At 40.3% G+C, this 27,071-nt stretch overlaps 1 protein-coding gene across 6 annotated transcripts in view; it reads left to right on the forward strand.

Annotated features, from left to right (window-relative positions):
* LOC307111548 (uncharacterized protein) overlaps positions 1-27,071 on the forward strand; it is a 688,174-nt gene that overhangs the window by 87,954 nt on the left and 573,149 nt on the right. For 2 of the 6 annotated variants that reach the window (XR_013814601.1, XR_013814602.1), the window contains one exon: positions 5,147-5,960. The exons of the other annotated variants lie outside the window; for them this stretch is intronic. The gene's annotated coding sequence lies outside the window, so the exon portion shown is untranslated. Of the gene's footprint in view, positions 1-5,146; positions 5,961-27,071 lie in introns of those variants that run through there. 6 annotated transcript variants of the gene reach the window in all.

Genomic DNA, 27,071 nt, shown 5'->3' on the forward strand with positions numbered 1-27,071 from the left:
GTGGGGGTCATCACTACTGAGCCTATGAACATTAAAATGATAATTTAAAATACTAAAAACAACTCTGTGCCCACAAACTTGGTAAGTTAGATGAAATGAACCAATTATTTGAAAGACATAAACTACCACAGAAAAAGAAGTAAATAATCTGAATAGGTGTATAGGCCTATAACTATTTTGAATCAATACAATAAACCCTCAATTTTGCAGACCTTGATTTAAGGACCATGGACAAAAATTTATAATATTTCTAATCCGTATGTCATATGTGAAAATTAATACCCTGTTAATTTTTAAATGATTTAAACCAAGATTTGCTTAAAATTGAATTAGGTTATTTTTGTTATTATTTCACTGTTGTTTATAACAAATTTTAGTGAATAGGCCATATGTTGGAAAAAACACTGTAGTAATTTTGTCAACATAAATAAAAATTACATATCTACAACTATAGTCTACATATTTAAATCCAAGAATCACCACTTGTAAACAAGGTTTGGGGAATAATTAGCTTGTGATCATATTGCATCTCCAGGGGTAATTGGTTCTGTTGTCACATGGTGTGACTTTCTGCAGCAGTTTTAATGTGTGCTGACTGTTGGCTAATGTTCTGACTTGCACTAAGCCACGCCCAGCTATGTGTATTTGCTCACTCTTGTTGACTGGTGAATGCATGCATTTACTAGACTTAGTCAATATAAATTTAAAATTACAGTAATATATATAGAAAACTTTTCTGTGAAATTAAACTTTTCATACATACCTACTTTTAATTACACAAATGTATCTACATAAGTAAAAACAGGTAAACTAATTTGTCATTTTTTTTACATACATATTCAGAAAGCCTACTTTATTATATAGCAGACTTGGGGTTTTTACACCCCTTTGCCCAAATTAGCCCATTATATAGAGGTTTTACTGTAATTCATAACCTTCCCCCTCCAAAAACAACAACAACAAACACCAGGCTCAGATAGTTTTATTGTTGAATTCTACCATACAGTTAAGGATAAAATTGTACCAATTTCTCATAATCTCTTCTAGAAATAAAAGCAGAGATAATACTTCTAAACTCATTGTATGAGGCTAGAATTAACCTAATCCCAAAACAAGTCACTTATGTTACAAGAAAGGAAAATTATGGATCACTATCTCTGATGAACACAGATGCAAAATCGTCAACAAAATATTAGCAAATTGATTTAATAAAAAGAGTATGAGAAGTGTATAAAAAGAGTCATATACCATGATCTAGTGGGATTTGTTTTAGGTGTGAAATGCTAGTTCAAAATTTGAAAATCAGTCTGTACACTTCACCACATAACAGGCTAAAGAAAAAAAAATCACATGGCTATATCAATTGATACAGAAGAAGCATTATAATTTAACATAATCCAGCACCCATGTATGATATCGCTCAGTAAACTAGGAATAGAGATCTTTCTCAACTTGATCAAGAACATCTATAAAAAATCCATACAACTAACATTATATTTAACTAGAGGCTCAGTGCACAGATTCATGCACTGGTGGGGTCCCTTGGACTAGCCTGTGAGGATCGGGCCAAAACTGGCTCTCTGACATCCCCCGAGCGGCCCAGGATTGCGAGAGGGCATAGGCCAAGCTGAGGGACCCCACCGGGGCTGGGAAGGGACCATGGGAGGGCTCCAGGGCATGCCCAGCCCATCTCACCCAGTCCTGATCGGCCAGACCCCAGCAGCAAACTAACCTACTGGTCGAAGCATCTGCCCCTTGATGGTCAGTACACATCATAGCGACTGGTCGAACAGGCAAACAAATGGTCGGACACTTAGCATATTAGGCTTTTATTATATAGGCTAGTGATAAACTAGATGCTTTATCCCTACCCTAAGATGTCCTTTAATAAATAAAATGATATACAAACTGTGATATACCCATACTATGATTATTATTCCATGATTAAAAAGAAACGAGTCATGGAACATGGAAGGACATGGTTAAATGCACATTGCTATATGAAAGAAACCAGTCTGAAATGCCTACATACTTTATGATTCTGACTAAATGGATCCTGGAAAAGGGAAAATTTCTATAGATGAAGTAAAGGCCAATGATAGTCTAAAGTAGTGAAATTATTCTGTGTAATATTATAATGGTAAATCCATGACACCATGCCTTTTCAAAAGAGTGGGCTCTTCCAAACAGTATGTAAAGTGGAAAAAAAAGTAACTTGACAGTAGAGAAACCTGATAAAACACTGCCTCAACCAGGTGATCAAAATCAATATCAACAGTGATGAGTCATGTTGATAATATGTATGTGCCCTTGATATATGGGATGAAATGACCCTTTTCATCTGTGGTCTGCCTTCCAAAATATGGAAGCCCAGTTTTGCCATGAGTAAAGCATCAGCTGAATCTCCATTGGGGAACATTCTACAGAATACCTGACCAGTGACTCCTCTAAACTGTCAAGGTCATGCAAAATAAGGAAAATCTGAGAAACTGTCACAGCAAGGAGACATGATAATTAAATGTAATATGGTATCCTGGAGGGGATTCTGGGACAGAAAAAGGACATTACATGAATACAAGGATAATCTGAATAAAGTAGGGCTTATTTAATAATAATGTATCAATATTGGCTCATTAATAAGTGTACCATGCTTATGTTAAATAATAATAGGGAAAACTGGTGTTTGGTATAAGGAAACTCTTAAATTATCATCTCATTTTTTTCCCAAATCTAAAACTATTTTAAAATAAATAAATTTATTTATTTATTTATTTATTTATTTATTTATTTATTTAATCCTCACTGGAGGATATTTTTTTCCATTGATTTTTAGAGAGGGTGGAAGGGAGAGGAAGAGACAGAGAGAAACACCAATGTGAGAGAGACACATCAATTGGTTGCCTCCCACATGCCCCTGACCAGGTCCAGGAACCTGCAACCGAGGTATATGTCCTTGACTAGAATTGAACCAGGGACCCTTCAGTCCATAGGCTGATGCTCTATTACTGAACCAAACTGGCTAGGGATAAAATTTTTATTTAAAAAATATTTTATTAAACCAAAAGCAGATGAAAGGAAATACAAAATCTTTGAATAAAAAAAAAAGACATGAAAAAATAACAACAAAAATAAAATAATTACATTAAGTTCATAGGACCTAACACCCTGATTAAAAGGCAGGGATTGTTATACTGGAATAAAAAACAAGACCCGTTTGTAGGTTCTATAAAATGGATGTACTTTGAATATAAAGACACAAATAGATTGAAAGTAAAAAGATAGAAACATATATGCCATGAAACCTGGAAGCATAAAAAATCTAAAGTGTGTAGGTTAGTATCAAATAAAACACACAAGAAGACAAAGAATATTATCAAAGGTAGAGAAAGATAGAATTTAAGTGACATAATAGTCTATTTTGAATGTATGCTAAATTCTTCTTCTTTTTTTTAATTGGAGAGTTGGGCTACATGATTTCTAGAACCCTTCCTCCTCTAAGAACTCTGACTCTAGGTTTGATTTCTAAAAGTGAACATATTTTACTATAATTCTACAAGTCCATAAAGGGCTGTTGGATTCACATGGATAAATTCTGATGGGCTCTTTCTGAACAGATTTGTCTATGTAGAAAATAACGCAGAATATTTTGCTTGAATTCAAATGAAATTTGCATTAACCTTTGTAAGTGGGAAAGCATAAAGAAATAGCACAAGAGGTTTGTTGATATACCAGGCCATAAGATTGTTTGCTTATGAAAGCTGTTGAACTATTTATTTGATCCACACCACACACATTTCAGAGGCATTGAACTGAAAGCATAATAGACCCTAGGGTGTGTAGAGAAAGAGAGAGACTTGCATTCAAATGAATGCATTTTGTTTAATGTATGTTTTAGAACCATACTTGAAAAGTGCTCTATGAAATTTCAATTTGATTTTGCTGGGTCATTTTCATTTAGAACTTAGTAAAAGGTAAACTGCCTAATGAATATTTAGTATACCTTAGACAGTTCTGCATTTTCAAACCTGCATTAAATTGAAACATCAAAACAAAAATATATTATTTTTCAAATTCTTCCTGGTCTTTTCCTTTTGTGCCTCCTAAATAAAGATAGTCTAATAGCTAGAAATAGTGCTATAAAATGAAGAGGGTAATGAGTAGGAAAAGAGAGGTTAGAAAGCTATAATCAATTGTGAGCTTCAATGCAATCATAAACCATGAGAGCTAAATAAGTCCTATCTCTACCTTTGCCCTTTCGTTGTAATAATGCACACAGAGATTTTTAAGTAATATAAGCTTGAGATAAAAACTGCAAAGTTCAATTATCTTAGCAATAAAACATTAGGAAGGAAAAATGGATATGTTTGAATAAGTGATAAGAGTGGAAATATGACAACATAATGACATTTCAGTAACAAAATTAATTTACCTCAGCTATAAGAGGATACATTTTCCTATAGTGATAGCTACTGAGTTTTTGGTTTAGTTTAGTGAATAATAAATCTTCCCTGTTGATGTCTAGTAATTATGTATTCATTTGAATTATGAAAATCATTATCATAATATTTCAGCCTCTGGGGAGCTATATATATATTTTTCCATCATTTAAACCATTTTCTCCATTTTTTTGAACTCAGAATGACATATTCATTTGTAAATTTTTACAGAAATATATGTGAGTTTAAATTTGATGTGATTCTAATTTGCCTTGTTAAAAAGAGAGCTAATTTTAAAGTGAGTGTGTATGTGTGTGCATGTGTACAGGCATGTGGTTATGAGTGTGTTCCTGTATGTACAAAATAACCAAGTTATTTCATTGGGATGTGTAGGCACTAAAGAACTGAATTATTAAGTTGAGAAGAAATCGAAATAGAGCAATGAAAGACTGCAAAATGAGGGCATTTTCCCATAGGGACATTCTTAATTTAAAGCTAAAAAAGGTGGATTGGGGTGGGGTAGGAAAAATGAGAAAAGAATAACATACAGTCTTACTTTGTATGCATATGATAGAAAAAGTTGGCAAATTATAAAGAATAAAATATTACAGAGATTGTTTTGTAGTGAAAACTTAAAATTGAGAGGTAAAACAATTTGGAAGCAAGTGAAATAATGCCATTTTCTCTTTATCGTTTGGCTCTACAAATAGGTACTACAGTAAGTCTCTTTGCAGTCTGAAGACACTCTCCTAATTGTGAAGATGCACTACGTATAACTCCTCAAGAGATTTCCTTCCGTGATTTGAAGGCAGTGCCCAAACTTGTTCATTGTGTTGGCAATCAGCAAAGGATGTTTGCAGGGAAATGCAGAGTGTGAATACTTCCAGGACTTCCCAAGGCCAGTGTTTCTGTGAACTTCATTTTCACTTCTCCCAACATCATCTTATTGGTGAAGTTTATAGATAAATTCCACGTAAGAAAACTCAAGATTATTTTTAGCCATGAGTTGGTTGAGCCCCATCCTTCTTCCTGCCAGCTTCTCTCCTGTGTCCAACGTTAGTATGGAATCTTGTTTCAGTGCAAAGTAACATCATCATTCGTGGTTCCAACATGTATGGAGGATTGCGGGCAGGCAGTGTGGACAGTTCAGTTGCTGCCTACCCTTCTCACTCTCTCTTATCATTGAAAATATGTGCAATCAAACTAATTTCGTCCAGTTTTTTTGGACCTTCCATCTTGAAGTGACCCTTTTGGCAGGTTGGAACCCCTTAACCTTTGGAAGATATTCTGAGCTTCAGTAGTGTGAGTCTACTGTCCCAGCCTGTGGAAATAAATTAGGTTATGTTCGAATGTATACTCATATGTTGTGTTGTTTGGACATTTGATCCCGTCCCCTCTAAGAAACAACAACAACAAACCTGATTATGCAGGACCCAGCACCTGGCAAGGTTCCTCTGTGAAGTATTTCTGTGCGTCCTTGAGCTTGTCTCCTGGATGCACGAGCAGGTCTGAGCCTGTGGGCTGCTGCACCCCCATCACCACCTCTGTGCCTCCAGCCTGCAGCCAGCAGAGACTCAGGGGCTCTGCCACTGCATTTCCAGGAGCTCCGCATGATGCTGGTTGTAGAAACTTAGTTTTGCAAAATGTTACTATTTTGCTTGCAGTTTTTCAAATTTACATTAGCAGACAATAGCAGCATATAGTATCCCTGAAGTGCTAAGTTCATTTTGTCTATCCTAAATATGAACTTCTAGATCTTGGGGAATTTCAACCCATGCTATTGAGGGTCATAAATATTTATATGTAAATTTTTTTAAACTTCAGCATAATTTTGTGTGTGTTTTTTTATGATGTAGATACAAACAACAAAACAAAACAACAAAGCCAATATCACCCAAACTACTGTTAATTATAATTCATGAAAAAAAAACCCTGATAAAATGTGTGTGGTATTTATTTATATTTTACTCTCTATATACATAACCTTGTATAACACGAATTTTACCTATGTATCCATCCATTTAGTAGTATTGTCTTGAAATCTAAAATGGATTCTGTCTTACATCATCTTTTCTTAGAATATAATGCTGGGCTTAATTTCTCTTGACGAAAAAAAAAAAAAAGCTAAAATCACTCTCTTGGTTAATGACGATTGAAGATGAATTTTGCTGCCAATAGCCATACCTAGATGGGGCCTAATGTTCCCAAATAGAATAATGCAGAATTATTCTAAAGTAGCTTTTATTTGGCAAAAGCAACACAAGTTGTGAATTATAAATAACTACTGAGCACAGATTGCTTGTTTGAGCCTCATTTTAGCTCAGTGCACAACTGCTGGTAAAAGCCATGTACCTGAGGCTAAGTTTATAGGTATCAAAGGTGTAACAAGAGGCAACATGAAAAAAATTTAGAAAGCAGAGCTGCCACTACTGTGCAAGTGCCAGAATCTTCTATTGCTTACATCCTAATTTGAGTAAAAGGCTCCTTTTTTTCCTCCATTTAGTGCAGAATCTTTGATCCTTTCCAGATGTTCTCAAGGCCAGAGCCTAAACTAATGTTCCACTTTATTATTTCTAAAATTGTTATAGAATTGGCCATCTTACTTCTTTTCTGAAAAGGACACAGGAAAATGTACATAACTCAGAGAGCCTGTAGAATTGAGAAAACAACTCCGTACTGCAATATAAATACAAGATTTGCAACTATTTCCTAGTAGAGGGATTGATTGAGGGATTCAGAGTATATTTGGTGGTTATAATCCAGTGCTGTGGAGCTACATAGAAACTGATCATTTCACCATGACAACCACCAGTGCTCAAATCAGTTTTTAAAAGCTAGATGCTTTCTATTTTTAAAAAGTGCATATATATATATATATATTTGCAAGAAGCAACAAACATTCTACCATTGTCATGCTACTATTCTACTTTCTCACTTAGCTAAGTTAGATGTTGATTTTGTGAAGAGCAGGGCCATTTTTTATTACAAAATCTCAGATTTGTGCAGGCTCTCTTCCTGATTGGACATCCTTCTTCATCCATTCATGCTCACCCTAGGGTTGGCTTTAACATCTGCCCTCCAGACCCGGGGCAGGCCTGGCTTGCTCTGTGGAGCCTGTCTTATGTAAAGTCATAGAGCAGTAGAGCAGGGAGATCATTCTAGCTCATATTGCAGATGAGGAAACTGAGACGAAGTTGTTAAGCAGCTTGCCCGAAGTCTTCCAGCTGGTTACTGTAAACGTTGAGATGGAGCTTGAGCCTCTTACAGGGTGGGCCACTAGATTTCCTTTCCCACTCTGGCTTTGCCTTTCTCTGGGTGCTTAGTCTAGTACAGTGGTCGGCAAACTCATTAGTCAACAGAGCCAAATATCAACAGTACAACGATTGAAATTTCTTTTGAGAGTCAAATTTTTAAAACTTAAACTTCTTCTAATGCCACTTCTTCAAAATAGACTCGCCCAGGCCGTGGTATTTTGTGGAAGAGCCACACTCAAGGGGCCAAAGAGCCTCATGTGGCTTGCGAGCCGCAGTTTGCCGACCATGGGTCTAGTACATATTTAACACTCAACTGTGTACTGCCAGGTAGCACTTCCTAAGTTATTCTTGTTTCTGAACCTTGTGTTGAATGCTGACTGCATGGTAGGAGCTCCACACAGGTGAGTTAATTGATTGGCATTGGCATTGGTACACATTGATGTGGATTATACCCCCTGAAAGAACCTTCTCATGACATCAGAATGCAGAATCCCACTAATATTTTCTACTTTCACGATCAGGTTCTTGAAAATATTCCACAGACCAGTTGTAAGCATGCCTATTTACCAAAATCAATTCATTTAATATCAGTTTCCAACTTTTAACACCAAAATCACTACAATAAAAAAAGGAATGGAACCATGGAACCATACGATAGTCTACTGGGACAAAATATCATTTTTCACCACTGGAAATGGTAAGAAATGAGAAACGAGCTCATTGTGTCTTTCCATATTCAATGCTAAGCAGTTGGCATGAAAACTGAAAATTTCAGCCAATTATCTGGATATTTTCGTTTCTTATAAAAAATGGTATATAGAAGGTATCTGGAATTCTATCATTGCTTAGTTGTCAGTCAAAAAGTCATTGTTATACATAAATATGATGTCATATCAATGCATAATAAACCTTTCTGTCAATCAAAAGTATTGTTATGTATAGACTTTGTGTCAGACATTTTAGGCTTCCCATTGAGATATGAAATGCATGCAAATTAAGGAAAATTTAAAGATGGCATGGCCACAGGCAAATATATTTTAATAGAGTTAGACTTTACAGGGAAATTGACACTTAAGCAAAACCACAAAATGCAAGTGAGTAAATACAGTTTTCTAAACAAAGAAGCCAGCTTCTGAAGAGGGAAAGAGAAATATAATTTTTTATAGTTCCCATGTAGAAAATCCTCTCATTAAGATTGTATAATCAGGAAATGGAAAATAATCAGAGATACAAGATAGTAAGGCAAATTTCTTACCTCATTTTCCATACTTTCTAATGATTTTAATAAAACTTTAGTTTAATACACCTAATTTCAAAAGAATTAATTATTTGCCAAGTTAATTTCTATTTAATGATTTAAAAAGTACTTATATCTGAAATGAAAAAAAAATTTGTTCCATTTTTCTTCCTCATTACTAGTAAAAATTTATTTCACTGGGAGAGTCTGCTACAAGGAGCAAGACCCCTGAACAATAAGGATTACATATCTGATTTTCTCTTATCTTCCCCTTAACACCTCTCCTATGGGGTGCTATCATTATCCCTGCTGTGGCTACAACCAATATAGAAAAAAAATCAAGTAGGAGTGAACCATAATGTAAACTATGGACTTTGGCTGATGATGATGTGTCAATGTAGATGCATCAGTTGTAACAATGGACTACTCTGGTGGGAAATGTTGAAATGAGAAAGGCTATTTATGTGTAGAACAGGGGGCATATGGAAATCTTTGTACCTTCCTCTCAAATTTGCTATGAATCTTAAATGGCTCTAAAAAATAAACTCTTTAAAAAAATGAATCAAGGTAAGAGGCATAAGACCAATGGTACAGACTCACACATCCTGTCTAACCCAAGTAGGTTCGAAATATCCCATGTAGGTGTTGGCCTAAATATGGTGCTTATACAATTAAGTATGTGCCTTTAGGCAAGTCATTTAACTCCTCTGACTCAGGTTCTTCATCTATAAACATATAAAATTCATTTATAATAAATATATATTGAGTATCTCCTTTGTAGTAAATACTAGGATAGAACAATTAGCTAGATTATGATTTAATCTAGAGGGTAGGCAGACTTTAATAAATCCCTGGTTTACTATGTAATTACAGGTGGGATAAATGCTCTGAAGAAATTCATTTGAGAAAATATAGCAGGGAAATCTAATACAGTCAAAGGCAGAGTTAAAGGTAGATGGATGGATAGTCCAGGTAATAAAACCCGGCAAATACAAATAGTTTCTGAGAGGCTCACTATGATAATTGGAAGGTGCCTTGCAAAGTATAAATAGCTACATTTGATCTGGTGTTATTAATTTGGGGGCATCTGATTATGGAATATTAGCAACTAGCTCAACAAATTAATATCACAGATGCTACAAAAATATGTGTTGGATGGACTCCTTTTACAGACCCTTTCTCAGCCTGACTTTAGTCCAAAAATGAAGTCATGCGATGCTACACTTAAGTTATAAAGTCCAAGAAGGCAGGTGTCATGCCTGTCTTGTTCACCTTTGGCATATAGAAGATACTAAATATATGTAGTAATGGTGGAATGAACAAGTAGACTTTAATAGTTTCATTTCACAGATGTAAAAGCAAAGAATAAGAAAAAGTATTTTGTTCAAGGTTACAGGCTACAAAATAACACAGTTAAAACTCGAACCCAGGATTCTTAGCTCTTAATCAATTATAGTAAAATTTGTGAAGATAATATAAAATATATGGTATCTATTGGTTAGTGACATAGTGGATATAACCAACAATAGCCTCTATAGGAGATTTTGTTTTCCTCTCAGGAAAAAAATATCAACTTTGCAATAACATATTGTGTGTTGCTTGTCCTTTGCAGCAGGCTGAGATTAAATTTCTTCCATATCGATTACCTCCTCACCCCTCACAGAGGTTAGAGTAGAATTTAGTAACTAAGAAAAGTATGGGGCATGGGTACCAATTACTGTCAGTTAATGTTAAATGATTTGTAATGGTCAAAAGAATGGTAATAAAAGAAATATCATTTTCTCATGCAAAGCAGAAAGGGTTTGGGGAGAAAATTCATTCTCATAATAGAGAGTTGTGCATTTTTTAATGTAGATACTTGAGGGGTAAAACAGCTGCAACTAAGAATAGAAGTCCTCTGTTAATAGAATCTACTATTGCACAGCAAGTTACCCTGAAACTTAAAGGCTTAAAGCAACAATAGGCAGGCAGCAGAGCAGAGCAATGAAGGGTGAACTTACAGTCAGAGGGATACATATTTGAGCCCTGGCTCTGCACCTTTTAACTTACAAGATCTTGGATAAGCTGCTCTCCTCATGCTAAAAGGGAATAATCACAGCAACACACACACACACACACACACACACACACACACACACACACACAGTAAATAATGATCTTACAGAGATTCTCTGGTCTAGAAACACTTATTGCTCACACAATTATTATGGGTCAGGAAGTCAGGAGTGGCTTAACTGTGTGGTTCTGGCTTCGGGTCTCATGAGTTAGTAGTCCAGGTGGCCAATGTGGCTGCAGTCATCAGAAGGTTTGACTAGAGCTAGCGAATCCACTTCCAACACGGCTGACTCACATGCCTGGCACCTGCTCTTGGTAGAGGCCTTTGTTCCTCACCACGTGTTCCTCTCAATAGGGCTGATTAAGGGTCTTTATGGCACAACTGGCATTCCCCAAAGTGAATAATTTTCAAGGAGGCAAGGTGGGAGACACAATATATTTTGTGACCTAATCCCAGGAGCCACACTCCATCATTCCTGAGATAGTAGACATTTTTCAACGTGGAAGGGGACTACACAAAGGTATAAAGCAGGAAATAGGACTCATTTGGACCATATTAGAGCTGTCTACCAGATGACCCTGGACCACAAACTCTTCCAGGAAAGCAAGTAGACACCGAGATGAGAATACAAGGAAATGGTCTGCACTACCCAACTAATGAATGGCAGCGTCATGCGGTTCTACATACCAGCTCTCCATGTGAATAAAAATCCTATGGTCTTTCTATACTTCAATAAAGTAAAGAAGCTATTAAAATTTCTCAACTAAGGATCAAGGAAGCAAAAATCAAACATCGAAGGAAGCATGAGATGCAGGAAAACATTCTCCCCTCGTATCAGCAGACTTACTAGTATATTATGTGTGAGATTTGAGGTAATTGGTACCCAGAAGGAACCATATATGCTGGCTGAATTGTTCTGAGAAATATCTCCATCCTGCTGACCAACTCACAGAGAGATGCTGATAACCCAGTCAGAGGAGGTCAAAAAGCTTCACTTGCTGGATAGAGAAAACAAGTTCCATTAAGGAGGCAGAGGGACAGAGAGATGTAAGAATTTTGTAAAAGGGCGGAAAGGTAATTTGGACCAAAAGGTGGACTGTAACTCACCCAGAGATCCCTGAAGCTCCTCACCACCAAACCAAACAGTAAGAGCAATCCCATCACACAAGGCAAAGGATTTAGACCATTTGAGACCAATTCCCCATCCAGTGCCTCTGTGGGAAACGTGATTTAATCCCAAAGATGGGCATTTCTTACCGTCCTGAGGAAGTATACATTGTCACAGCTCCCAGCCGAAAATGAAATGTGCACCAAAGTAGGTCAGAGCCAAATGACAGCTCTCAGGAGCTTTGCAGTGCACCATGCATGCAAAAGAATAAAAACAAAGCTGCTTACAGAAGTCTCAATTTTCAGGTTTTAGAATGAATTCTTCAGCTGGAATGAAGTACAGAATAATCCTTCGCATGTACTGAATTACTGAATTGACAATTTTGGACCTGCGTTATATCCTCAAGCTTGATGTTCCTTTGTCACCCATCTATTTTTGAGAACTTGCATTCATGATACTGAAGCAGACACTGTTATTAACAAGTATTTCATATTTTTGTCACAATATTTTCCTGGTGATTAATCTGAACATACTTATTTCTCCAAACTGACCCCCGCTGCCTGACATAACAGTTCTTGACCACAGATTAATTTGGGGCATCTGTACATTTGATATTAAAAACAGGTCAGGTTATAAGCAATAGGGAGGTAGATAGATGTGCTTTCTCAAATGGTAAGAAAGGGGCTACACTTAATCGTAAGTTTAGGTGACTGAATCACATGTAATTTTTATCCATTAAAGAATATCACACTGACATAGAGATGGAGAGTCCTTGCCTACAGAAAAAAGTAGCTCTTCCTACATGACTTCCACAATTTGGATCTACCTTTGTGAACCATGTCTACTCAGGCTCCTCTCATTCGTTGGTCCTGTACATGCCCCCACGCTTTCCCACTTCTAGGCCTTTGCTCATATTTTTTCTCAACTCCTCTGATTAAGTGTATCTGTCTAATCCTAGCGATTTTTAAAAGCTTAGATGCTACCTCCTCCATAATGTCAAGTCCAGTAGAAGCTCTCTCGTCTTGGAACTCTTAAAAATATATCTTTCATTGGCACTCATTATTTTATCTTATGATTTGTGACACAGGGAAGGTTTAGATAAAGTGCTTTCTCAACGCTGTCCTATGGTGAAAGGTCCTTAGAAGTCCAAAATCCTTTCTTTTTTTAAAAAAATATATTTTTTAAATTGATTTCAGAGAGGAAGGGAGAGGGAGAGAGACATAGAAACACCAATGATGAGAGAGAGTCACTGATTGGCTGCCTCCTGCATGTCCCTTACTGGGGATTGAGCTTGCAGTCTAGGCATGTGCCCTGACCTGGAATTGAACCGTGACCTCCTGGTTCATAAGTCAACAATCAACTACTGGGCCATGCGGGCCAGGCCAGAAATCCTTTCTTTTGAATGGTTGGAGAATATGACTCATATTTTCCTGCTTCAAATCAGTGAAAGAATTGGGTTGAATTCAAGGTGTCAGATAGAATAGCTTCATTGCCCACTGAAATGACTTTCTGTGTACACATTTCTCCCATCAGGATTCGTTTGCACCATAGCTGATGGGCGGCCAGCCACTGGCCATACACATTGAGAGCCCTGGTGCTCTCCACTTGTTCAAGATCAAGCATAACTTACGTTTATTTTTAGATGAAACTAATAAAATAATAGTAAGTGCCTATAGGTGGAAATTCCAATAATCTGCTCTTGCACTCTACTTTGGAGACTACTGTTTTTATATAATTTTCCACATTATTTGGCATTTTAAGATGCTAGTCACTTTTATTTGTGTTTTCAGGTGACCTGAGGGGAGGAACAGAGGGAGGGTGAGGAGAAACAGCTAAAATAGCTCAACACCTGAACTTGCTCATACTGCTCTTTCTCAAGTTCATGCTTCTGCACCAGTTGGTTCAATCTGGACAGAACCCTGGGAAATGAGCAGACCTATAGAATAATTTCTCTGTGTTGTGCTTCATGTTGCAGAGTAGCTATTTTCAACTAGTTTCATAGAGTGCTGCTACTAGCAACTGTTAAATTACACAGGAATCTGACTTCACACTGTTTATTGAAGAAATGCTGGAGCATATTAAGTGAAGTTTTATTGTGCTTGTGTATTTCTCAAATGCAGCTACAAATCTAAGTGCCTTTATTTGCATGAACAAGTTGACATAGCATTTATAATATATAAGCCTTTAAAATATATTTTATATTGTCAAATAACCTACGAAAACAAGATAAAGTAACAGTTCACTTTGATGTTTGGGAAAGGAAACAGAAACTAGAAATAAAATAAAAAAGTCTTGATGTAGAAAATGCTTATAATCTACATTGTAGATAGTGGAAGATTGTAAGAATACACTATGTCTAAAATATATGCTTTGCAGAGTCATTTTAAGAACTAAGAAAATCTAATCTCCTTATTTGAGAAAACCAGCACTTAATTTCCTATGGGTTCTCCCTTTTCTATTCTTGAGAATTACAAATCTCCAAGCTTTATCTGTTACATATCTTCCCCAGTGCTTTCTTCTTGGATTTACATTCTATTCAAGTGCTGATTACATTAAATAATAATGTTAATTCTCAGTAGTTATTAGTTAAAATTAGCTAAATTATTTGAAATCTCCCTGTCATGACAAAAATACAATTTAAAATACTTTGTTGCTTCTTCTGGCAAGGGAGCATCATTATTATAATCACCATCTCCTAAAGATAGCATTTATTACTTCTATATGGAGAGCATTTGCCAGGCCCACCTTTAAAGAGGGTACCATATAAGGATATAGAGGTGGCAGTTATTTACATCTCTCCCCACTCCCATAGGTTTACTACTAGGACCAAGGATAAAATTTGCTTCACAATTGAGTGTATGCATCACTGAAAGACAAAAGCTTGCTAGGTATAGCCTGAAAATCCTTTTAAAAACACATGAAAGAGTGAACTGTGGATTTTTCTACTTTTCCTACTAAGCTGCATACTATAATAAAGTATGTTCTGTAAGCATTATTTTAATACACAGTAAGTACGTATTTCAGATATTGGTTTATTTAAAGGAAAAATAACAGTTTTCCAAAGCACGGATTCCAAAGGGCATAATTAAAATTTAAAAACACTTTGGGCTAATTTTAATATTTCAGGCTTTAAAAAAAAGTAAGCGAGGAGCTAATAGGTAGGAAGATACTCATTTGGCTGCTCAGAAAGCTGTGTCTGGGTTCTGGGACCCCTCAAGTACAGCAGCAGCTGCGCCCATAGATGATCCTGCACCCATTCCAAGAAGTGCCTGGCTGGAAGAGGGAGATTCATGTTCCCCAACTACCAGTGCCAAATGCAGCGAGAGGCATTGTTGAGACTTGCAATTCTTCTCCTTGGGTTTGCCATGGATGCTGTGGCTATAGTTCAAAACTAAAGTATCATGAAACTGTTAGAACTTCATCTTTTCATAATTCTGCTGTATATTAGAACCTTATACTCATTCCAAACACTTACAAAATGCATGACTTTCCCAATTTTTATTCTCCTTGGATTTGAAAAATAGTCTTCTCAAGCCAAATTTTTTCCTAGACTGAGAGAAAGGAATTGTATTTCCTGAAAAACCTAATGAACATTTAGAAGCCATAATAGAAGAGCTGTTTTATTCATCACTAATGGACATATTTTGGAAGTAAACAGTATAATGTAAGACAACTGTAAAAATACTCCTGCCTAAATTTTTAGGAGAAATGGCAGAATTAAAATCAAAGGAGAGAAAATTAAATCAAAGAGTAAGAGATGAGGGTAAGCTTTAAATCTGGGTGGTATTAAAAGCTAGACATTATAGGAAAGATACCAAAAGGCCACCCTGCCACAAGTCCCCCCTTTCTCTGACACATTGCTGAAATTCCACCACAACACACACACACACACACACACACACACACACACACACACACACAAACACATTACTTTATGACTTTTACTAAAAACTCTTCTGTCAGTCTCAGATTTTTCCTCTTCCCAAATTGAAATACCTTAGAGTCCCCGTCAAGTTACATTGTTATTAGCGTCAAATATACAATTGGAACTCAGGTCTCCTTTCTGCTACCCCAGTGCTATTTACCTGATAAGTATCTTTCTCAAGGTGGAATTTTGAATTCAATGCTAACCTTAAAATAAGTACATTCTTGACCATTTTAGTGCCGTATTTGTCTAGAGCTGATGCTAAGTGGTTCAACTTTAATTATCTTGGACTGAAACAGGTAAGCACTTAATGCATCCCATGTGATGCCCAAACGAGGTGAGGGAGAGCACTGTGCAAAGGAAAATTTCCCAGAACTTTGAATACTAACAATGATGGGCTCATGGCTCGACTACTTGGCACATGGTAGTATAAGAATGCCAGTGCTGCAGTGCCCTCGGCGGTCCCAGATCTGTTGCTTGCTTCAACAGTGTTTGGATGGAACAGACCCAGGGACGCCCCTTCTTCCAGCCTCTGGCCACTCTCCTGCGTCTTATCCAGTCACCACCTCCAGAACCACCTCCGGGACCAGCCAACACACCATTTTTTTTCTACCTTAACTCTTTTATTGCTGAGCAACCATGAGCTACCAAATTCGTCAGAATCATTCCACCAAGTTTGAGGCTGTGGTCAACCCCCTGGCCAACCTGCATCTGTGGGCCTCCTACACCTACCTCGCTCTGGGCTTCTATTTCGACCATGACGATGTAGCTCTCGAGGGTGTGGGCCACTTCTTCTGTGAGTTGGCGCTGAGCATCTTTTAAAGTTGCAAAGCCAGCGTGGTGGCTGCATTCTCTCCCAGGACATGCTGAAGCCTTCCCAAGATGAGTGGCCTTGGAGAGGAACTTGAACCAGGCCCCTTTGGAGCTGCATGCCCTGGGTTCTACCCACACAGATCCTCATCTCTGTGACTTCCTGGAGAACCACTTCCTGGATGAGGAGGTGAAACTCCTCAAGATGATGGGCGACACCTGACTGACATCTGCAGGCTGGGCTGGGTGAGGATCTCTTGGAAAGGCTCACCCTCAAGCACCACCAGGCGCCTTTGGAGCCCAGAGGCCTTTGAGGGGCCCCTCTGCATCCTCTGGTGTCTGGCTTTTACCTAATCCTCTTTCCCAAACTACTAGCCATTCTTTTAACCACAATGAAGCCCTCTCCCATGCATTGGATCAAATGAAACAATGAAGTTTTTCTGCAGGAAAAAGAAAAGGAAAGCCAGTATTCACCAGCACCAAATTTATAAGGTTAGTGTTCACTTAGTTTAGGCAAAATATTATCACATTAAATTAATGGGGTTATTTAGGTCTCATTGGCTTTATAGATTTGATTACTTTGTAAATGTTAGTTCATGGTTGTATAAAACTTTTGAGCATTTAGGGATCTGAGAGATTCTTTTGAAGACAAAACGTTGCTCAAGTTTTCAAGCTTAGCAAATTCAGTCCTTTGCCATCCTGAGACATCCATTCTATCATGCCCACCCCCTACTCTCATTTGTAATCTGGATCACACGTGTGTATGTGAGTGTGTGTGTGTGTGTGTGTGTGTGTGTGTATCAGCAGCAAATACAGAGACCCAAACCAAAGGTCACAGGACCCAGGTCCTCGGATGCCTAATTCACAACCGTGGATCACTGTATACATGGAGGTGACTTGACTTAGAGATAGCCAGACAACCACTTTTATGTATTGGATTTGGTTCTGGGCCCCAAATTTCTAAGCATTAAGTTTCTTTTCATTTCTGGTCTCACTTGAAGAATTTCCCGAAAAAAAAATACATTTTTGAATATACCTAATTTCTAGAAGTTGCAAGGACTGGGCCGCATTCAAGTTTATTCACTCCGCTCTGGCACTTGGGAGCAGAGCTGGGATTTGAATACAGGATCACTGAACTCCATCCAGAGCCTGGGTCTTACAACTTCCTTGTTTCACGGCCTCAAAAGTGCTTAGTAATTCTAAAGTGATGACAAAAGACAGTCACTAAAATGGCTATTACATCATTGCAGTAAGTGTGTCATTGAGCTCTAAAAGACAAATGAAGTTCTAGTTCTGTGAAGCTCTACCAGGCAATTTTTTTAGTTTCCTTTCTCCCTTCCACATCCTTTTAATAAATCCTTATCTCCAGGAGGAACCTGACCATGTCTCTAGTCCTTAAAACTGGTGAGAGCTGTATCAGTTATCCATCGCTCCATAACAGACCACTCCAAAACTCAGTGGCTTGAAACAACAATGATTCAGTGTCATGACTCCATGAATTGACTGAACATTTATTCTGTTCCATGTAGTGTTGGCTGGGATCACTCACCTGGCTGAATTCAGCTGGTAGCTAGGCTAGGGTACCCCAGTTCTCCACAGGGCCTCTCATTCTAGGAGGATAGTATAGACTTCTTTAAAGCTTGGTGGGCTGGATTCCAAAATGAACTTCCCCCAACCGAAGGACAAGCCTCAACATGCAAGTGCTGTCAAGCTTCTGCTTTTCACACTTCTTAGTGGCTAAAGCAGTTTGCATCACTGAGCCCATGGCCAGTGAGAGAAATACATTCCTGAGAAATAAAAGCATTAAGAGCAGCTTTTCTTCTACAGAGGCTGCTCTGGTAGACTCCTGGAGAGCTCCCAGAGGGCTCCGGGATGGGGGCTGGTCAAGCCATGATTAGAAGCTTAGAATTTTCATCCCCACCCCCAATGATTGGGACCTCTGAGACCTGGCCCTAAATATCTTTTCATCTGGCTCATCATCTGTATCTCTTATTATATCCTTTATTATATAATAAACTGGACCTAACACTGTTTCCCTGAGTTCTGTGAACTCTTCTAGCAAATTAATTTAGTCAAAGGTAGGGAGGGAGGGGGAGGTTACAGGAACCCCTGATTTGTAGCCAAGCCAGACAGAAGTTGTGGGTAAACTGGGGACCTATCACTTATGATTGGCATCTGAAATGGGGGGCAGTCTTGTGGGACTGAGACTTTAACTTGCGGGATTCAACAGCATCTCCAGGTAGATGGTGTCAGAATTGACTTCAATTATAGGAACCTCCAGCTGGTGTCATGAGAATCGCTTGGTGGGGGAAGAACTGCACATTTGCTGACCCGATGTGTCAGAGGTGAAGTGTGGTGAATGTGGTGTGCAGGTAAAGGAGACACACAGGAAGAAGACTGAGCTTTTCTCTGACACACCTGGTTAAAGAGAGAGGTGAGAATGTGGAATGGGCTACTCAGTTCTACCTGCACTTCTCCCTTCAACTTTCAAAATAAATCTCGGCTCATGGAAAGTGACAAATGAAATGAATGTGAGGATGCACAGGGAAATGGTGTGGACATGCAAAATTCAATTGTGTTAGAAACAATGTCAATGTGGATCAGCAATTCTACATAAGCAGGCCAGTTCTTTAGATACATTTTTAAAATTAATTTATTTAAAGACCTGAAAATATTTGTTTTTCATCTCACTTTTAAAAGTGAAACTATGGTTCCTTAAGTCCAATTTTTTGCAATAAAAGAAATTCCTCCGTGTACTTAGAACATAAATCCCCTATTCAAAGACCTCAATCACACAGTTCTGAAGCTCAGAAGTCTCATATCTGATGCCAAGAGAAATAAGGCACAATAGTGGCAACCAAGTAAATATCAAGGTGGGTTCTATAAGGTAAGAGTTAAGTTGGAGTTTTGGAAAACGTGTAAAATTCAGCATGGTATAGAGGAAAACATCACGAGTGTGGAAAAGAACACGATAATAACCTCGGTTGAACTGTCCCGAGGGAATACACTAAAGCCATGTGTAAAGAGGGGATTTGGGGTCATTTCGATAGCTTGGCAATGTAATTCCTTTTTCTGCATGCATAATCAGAATGCTTGAACACCTGTGCATTAATTGACCTAGTGGTTCATACAACCACAGTGACTGGCCCATATTGTGAACACTCCTTATTCAGTTCTCTTGATTGGATCAGATAGTCCTTTTACCTACAACATCAATATGTTTTTGACCTGTAAGCGGTTGGTCCAAACTTCTAAGGATGGCATTATTCTATTCAATAGTGCTTTCCCCCACACAGAATTAATCACAGGTAAGGCAATAACTTCTTTTTACGAGATTAATTCTGATGATAACATAGGCACCGTTTTACTGCAAGATATAGATGACTTCCAATCCTCCTTACAAATTAAAATACTGAATACTTTTTGGTGTTTCCAAATAGAAGTGAGACTGAGAGAGTAGTTTTTTTTAAATAAATGAGTCCATCACCCTAGAATTTTTCTGCCGCGGATTACCCTGAATCTCATCATAAAATCTGCCTAGAACAGGATTTAAATGATGCTGGCATTAACGACAGTGAATACTGATCAAATGCAGTTGTACCCACAGGAACACAGAAAAAGCGGTGCTGAGCCTTCCTTCCTACCAGGACCTAAATATTTCCTCAAAATTTTAAACTCAAAATAAGTCCTCACAGTCTACGCCCTCCCCCAAATATTTGTGCAAAAGTAAATACCAATAATTTATACAAATGGAAGGCTAAATGTCCAGTTCCTAGCTCTTCTGGGAGCTTCCCACTGCCTTGGTGCTATTTTGGACAGTGTGTGTGTGTGTGTGTATGTGTGTGTGTGTGTGTGTGTGTGTGTGTGTGTGTGTGTGTGTGAGAGAGAGAGAGAGAGAGAGAGAGAGAGAGAGAGAGAGAGAGAGATAGATATCTGGTGTTTTCTTAAAGAAGGAGTTGAATTGACGCCAACAGGTCACCTCCCCTGGTGAGCACACTGTATTATGATTATTCCTCCCGGGAGTGGAGACCATTCTGCAGGCCCTTAAGCAGCCGGACATCACTTCTATTTGAAGTTTTCCAAGTAAGCGAAGAACCCGGCTCTTCTGCCGAGTCCCCAACCCGCCTGTGAACTTGGGTACCAGAGTTCAGCGGAAAGGAGAAAGGGGCCTGGGAGTCTGGGAGTTGCACCCGCTTGTCGGGCACTTTCCAGGGAGGACCGTCTACTCAACTGGGGGTGGGTGGGGGAGGAGGGAGGGGGGAGAGCAGCACCCTCCTCCCCTGGCAGACATCACACCTCAGCCTGATATTTGGGTCTTATCTCACCTGTATTTATAAAAACCACCGCCGCACTCCCTGCACCAACCACCCAACGGCCTCGACTTCCCATGCACAGCGGCGCCCAAGCCCAAAGACAGAGGGAAAGACTGGGGAGCGGGGGGAAGACGAATAAATAAGGGAGCGCGCGAGTGGGGGGGAAGGGGAGAGGAGGGAGAGCGGGAGCGCCGGGGACGCCAGACGGCGGCAGGTTCAATTAGCTAAACAAAGAAATCATGGCGGATTGTTTACACTTGGCAGCGCCCGGGCTGCCCGACCGCCGGCCCCGAGCCGCCGCCGCCCCGAGGAGTCGGCCGAGCTGCCCCCGCGCCCTGGCCGGGTAAGTGACGCCGGCGCGGGCCTGGGGCGCGGCCACCGCGCGCACCGCCCCCGCCGCCACCCCGCCCCGCGGCCCCAGGCGGCCCCCGCCCTCGCCCCGCCACTCCCCCTCGTCTGTCGCCCCGGCCCCCTCCTCCTGCCCCCGGCGCAGCTGGGCTCCCGTTTTCGGTGACGCTCAGGCTCCGTTCCTTGGCTACTGGGGCTGCTGCGGCTCAGTGTGCAGCAGCCGTGGGGCAGGGATGGGGGTGCTGGGGTGGGGGCAGCGGAGCAGCCTGGAGAGCAGGGCCCCCTCCACCTGTCAGTCGCCTCTAGGGGTCAGGCCCTCTCCCCGCTGGGCCAGCCCAGCTGGTGGCCTCCGGGTGCGCTCTCGCCTGGCACCACGGCCCCCTGGACCGAGCCGTGCGCGCTGCCGCCCAGGAGGTGGGGCCCGGCGGTGACCCTGCAGGTGTGGAGGGCGGAGGTGGCTCCTGAAAGATGTGGCCTTCCATCCTCAGTGGCTCTCTGGCCCTGCATCCCCATGACCTTTCTCACCCTCCCTTCCTCTTCCCCTCTGTGCTTCTCGGGGGCAGGCCTTGGGGTTGAGAACCTGCGCCAGAGGTCACCTCCAAAGGCTGGCCTTGCCACAGCCACCAAGGCTGCGAGAGCTTTCCTAAAGGCTGACTTCTGTCTTCATCAGTTTTGGCCCCGGGATTCACTCCCCCCCCCCCCCCCACCCCCCCCCCCCATCGGAAGTCTTGTTCCTACGGAGGCTTTTAGACCGGTGTCTTTGTGCTGAGATTGGCACCGTGATGCTAGGAGATGGGCTAATGACAGGGGAGGAAAACAAAGGCAACAAATAGGGGGGAGACAGAGGGCAGTTCACCAACAACAGAGGGGGCTCTCTGTTCCCAGGAAAGATGGCTTCTTGGAAGGAACCCTTCAGACTTCATCCGCACGCATGACACATTTCCTTTGTAGAGAGCAAAGCCAATCCTAGGTCCTTCAAGTTAATCTCTATATTTTTTCCAATAAAACTTTTGTTTCATGTTTAGTGCATTTAGTAGTTTGCTTTTTTCTTTCTCATGCTGCCCCTTTCCAGAACCTCAGTTAATGTATCTTATCTGTGTCTTATTTGGGGGGAAATCAAGGCCAAGAGCTGTGTGTAAGACCAAGACTGGAGTTGGTGGCCTTTGCCTTGGCACAGGCTTGAGTGGGGACCAGGGCAACAGAACCAAGCCCAGTTGCTTGGTTTGCACATATCCTTTTGAGTCTCTCACATCACATACCTGATAGGTTACTAATGGACATTGTACTTTGTAGTTCAGTGAATTGCTTTATCACCCAAGAAAGAAAATGCTGCTTTAAAAAAAATAACTTGTATTATTATATACTTTCTATAGAAATATGATTCAAGTGAATGAATTTTTGATTCATAATTTTAGTGTATTCTCTCAAAGCCCCGTCTGGAATAAGGTATGCCCCCTACTTTTTCTTTCCTTCCCCTTGAAAGTAGCAAACCTTAGGTAATTGAATCTCATTTATTACATTCAACCAAATTATATCTATTTTATTTATTTATTTATTTATTTATTTATTTATTTATTTATTTATTTACTAGAGGCCCAGTGCATGAAATTCGTGCACGGGGGGCGGGGAGGGGGTTGTCCCTCAGCCCAGCCTGCACCCTCTCCAATCTGGGACCCCTCAAGAGATGTCCGACTGCCCGTTTAGGCTCAATCCCACCGGGCAGTTGGACATCCCTCTCACAATCCAGGACTGCTGGCTCCCAACTGCTTGCCTGCCTGGCTGATTGCCCCTAACTGCTTCTGCCTGCCAGCCTGATCACTCCCTAACCACTCCCCTGTCAGCCTGATCGACGCCTAACTGCTCCCCTGCCAGCCTGGTCACCCCTAACTGCCCTCCCCTGCTGGCCTGGTCACCCCTAACTGCCCTCCCTTGCTGACCTGGTCACCCCCAACTGCCCTCCCCTGAAGGCCTGGTCACCCCTAACTGCCTTCCCCTGCTGACCTGGTCGCCCCCAACTGCCCTCCCCTGCAGGCCTGTTCCCCCCCAACTGCCTTCCCCTCCAGGCCTGGTCCCCCCCACCTGTCCTCCCTTGCAGGCCTGGTCGCCCCTAACTGCCCTCCTCTGCTGGCCCGTTCACCACTAACTGCCCTCCCCTGCAGGCCTGATCACCCCCAACTGCCCTCCCTTGCAGGCCTGGGTCCCCCCTAACTGTCCTCCCTTGCAGGGCTGGTCGCCCCCAACTGCCCTCCTCTGCTGACCTGATCGTCCACAACTGCCCTTCCCTGCTGACCATCTTTGGCAGCCATCTTGTGTGCACATGGGGGCGGCCATCTTGTGTGTTGGAGTGATGGTCAATTTGCATATTACTCTTTTATTAGATAGGATTTTTGCTGGTTAATCACCAAAGCAACTTTCTATCCAACCCACTACCTCTTTAATAAAGCAAATCTTACTTTACAATTATAATTTGGCAGGCAAATTCCTACACCTTCCCATCTCGATATTCAATTCTTTTTGACCCACTGACATTCAAAAACTAAGATTTATTCACAAAGCAGTATAGGAATGGGAATGGCTGGCAAGCCTTAGCTAACTCAAGAACTCAGAACTGACCAGGGTCAGACTGTCCCCCTGAAGACTGTCCATGTCTATTTTCACCTTTGTGTGGACATTAGAAAAACTAAGTTGGTGCTCCCACAAAGCTTCTACCCAGACACTTCACTCATCAGTTAATTTGAGATTCCATTACTCAGTAACTCCAAGCACATTCTCATAAATGGATTTTATGTTGACTCCCTGCCCATACTAGGTCAGAGATCATAATCACGGAAGGAAGTGAATTGGTCTCCAAAGTGACTTTAGCAGAAGCAGAAAGATCAGTCTTTGGGTTATAGATCTTGCTGACCCATTAGAGGTCAGTAAATTAGTAGACTACACTTGAGTTGACACTTCTGATCCCAACTTAATGGGTTGATTAACTGATGGCTGTTATCTTCATTATGGGCTATTAGCACATTGTTAAACCTGAACTTAGAGTAAGAAATTGTTTTTATGTTTACTCTTTACTTCCCAAGGTTAATCAATATTTATCATGGCCTTAAAATTTTTTTTTAACTAAAGAGGTTAGTTAGATAAACTCTTTGGTAGAAAAAAGAAGATTCAGTACTATATATGACTTTGGGATGCAAAATATTTTCTGGTGGAAGAATTTGCAATATATACAGACATATCCAATTAGAAACACCATCTCCAAATGGAAAAATACATATAATAAACATTAAGGATTTAAAATGGACATCTTTCTCTTTAGGAGATAGCACCCTGACTCTTTTATTTTCTGAGTACATTTTAATGACTGTCAATCTAATGTATGATATTTAGACTTGAAATGCTTATTTGTGTAACTTTGTAATTTGCTGGAGTGGAACAGTTCTTTGTCATCAATGCCTAACCCTAGACTTTGCCTATCAGGAAGTGTGAATCTCAGGCCCCAATGAGGCACATATTTGTGATCAACCTATGTTAGAAATCAATCTCTATACTGTATTATGAAATCCTTGGCATGTTTCTTTTTTCCTGGCCTTCCTGAAATTTCTGGATCATTCCAAGGGAGTTGGAATTTGGTGGAATGGAGATCATCAGTGATTACTCTTTAACCTCATCATTGGTAATCAATATGTCAATAATGCTAGGAAACTGCCTAAGAAGCTTGCAAAATTTATATTCCCAATCGTATGATAGATTAGGAGTTGTGTAGATTGTTTGCTTCATATAGAATTTCATTCAACACTCAGTCTGTTCTTCTGTCAGGTCACAAAAGGAGCCGTAATTTGTGGTAGATATTTATTAATTGATTAATTGGTAAACATGTATTAAAATGAAAGCAAAAACAAAACAAATCCAAGAATTATTCTATCGAAAAATATAGGACAATTAGGATATTTTCATATCTCTAAAATCAAGGCTTACTCTACCCTGTTTGGCTCAGTGGATAGAGCTTCAGCCTGTGGACCAAAGGGTCCTGGGTTTGATTTTGGTCAAGGGCACCTTGGTTGCAGGCTCCTCCCTGGTACGGACCCAGGCCCTGGTCAGGGCTCGTGTAGGAGGCAGCCAATCAATGCGTCTCTCACATTGATGCTTCTCTCTGTCTTCCCCTCTCTCTTCCACTCTCCCTAAAAATCAATGGAAAAATATCCTTGGGCAAGGATTAACAAACAAACAAAAAAAATCAAGGCTAACATCAAGTCTGATAGATTCAAAAACAAGGGATTGGTCCCCAGAATTATGAGAGGCAAAGAAGAAATCATTAATGAACTTAGGGTGGGTAGAGTTGATTGAGGGGTTAGGATCAAAGGCAAGATTGTGAGAGGACAAAGAGAAAGAGGTGGTGAAAAAGCTTTAGTAGGTAATTTTAATGAAGAATGTCTCCAGATGACGCTCTTGGAAGGGGCTATGGGTGACAAATCCTCAGTTCACAAGCCCAAGTCTCAGAGATAATAGGACCTTGGTAGAAAGAGAATTAAAACAGCATCAAGTACATTAAAAACTCCATTGCAAATAAAAGCTGTGGAAGGCACCTGCCTTCAAAACTAGCCACATTTGTCAGCATTAAAAGCCTGTGCCAACAGGTAATCCTCTGGAATCATCTTCTTTAGTCATTTGGGGACAAATGGCTACAGGACTGCAATCCGCTGAGGTAGAAGGTCCCCAAGCTCTAGGTACACAGATTATTTGGGGCTTTACGATATTTGAGCTCATCCTTACTTGAAATTCAATGTTTTTCCACACTTTCTGTCTCCCTTATTTCATTTTCTTAAGCCCTAACGGAATGCTTTCTGACCATATAGCCTTTCTACAAATTATCTTGGTATTTAGGGGAAGTGCTTTTCTTTCTTTTGGAGGGGCGTGTGCATCTGGTGTCATATCTGCAGAGTTAGAGGATGTGCTGTAAGCAGAGGCCTCTTTGAAACCCAGGCTACAAAGCCCACTAGAGAGAGCAGCACCATTTATTGTCCTGTCCTGCCACTTACGTGATGGAACTGAATCTGCAATATATGAAAAGATCGCAGGCTTTACACTTTGTATACCGCACATAGAGAGTGAATTATTTAAAATGTGTTTGGCTAGAGCTTATTTTATTATGAATGGTATATTGTGAGAAAGGGAGAAGTAAAAGCAAAACATTTGGCTTTGACAATCTGCAGACAGATAAGGGTTTCTGTTACATAGGAATTTGATTTAATTAATGTGGCTTTGAGGGATGCCGTATGTTTGGAGCGGTAATGGGGGGGTGGGGTGCTGCTGTGAGAGGCTGTGGAAAACAAAGTAGGATAGCAGAGATGGTCCTCCCCACCATCTTCACTGCTCCTCCTGTCAGAGGAAGCAGCAATATGAATAACCAAGGCCACAGAGCAAGGCGAACCCAAATCTGTGGACCTTGTTTTAAGGGAAGGCAGGGTTCAAAGAAGCACCAACTCTTATCATCAGTGAGCTTCCAAAGACAGATATCTGAGCGTTCTATGCCAGTTAGTAGGGGAGCTCGTGCAAACAGAATCTTGTTGGGGTAACAGGGTGACCAGATTTT

This window comes from Cnephaeus nilssonii (genome assembly GCF_951640355.1).
Source record: "Cnephaeus nilssonii genome assembly, chromosome: 15".
NCBI classification, from domain to species: Eukaryota; Metazoa; Chordata; class Mammalia; order Chiroptera; family Vespertilionidae; genus Cnephaeus; species Cnephaeus nilssonii.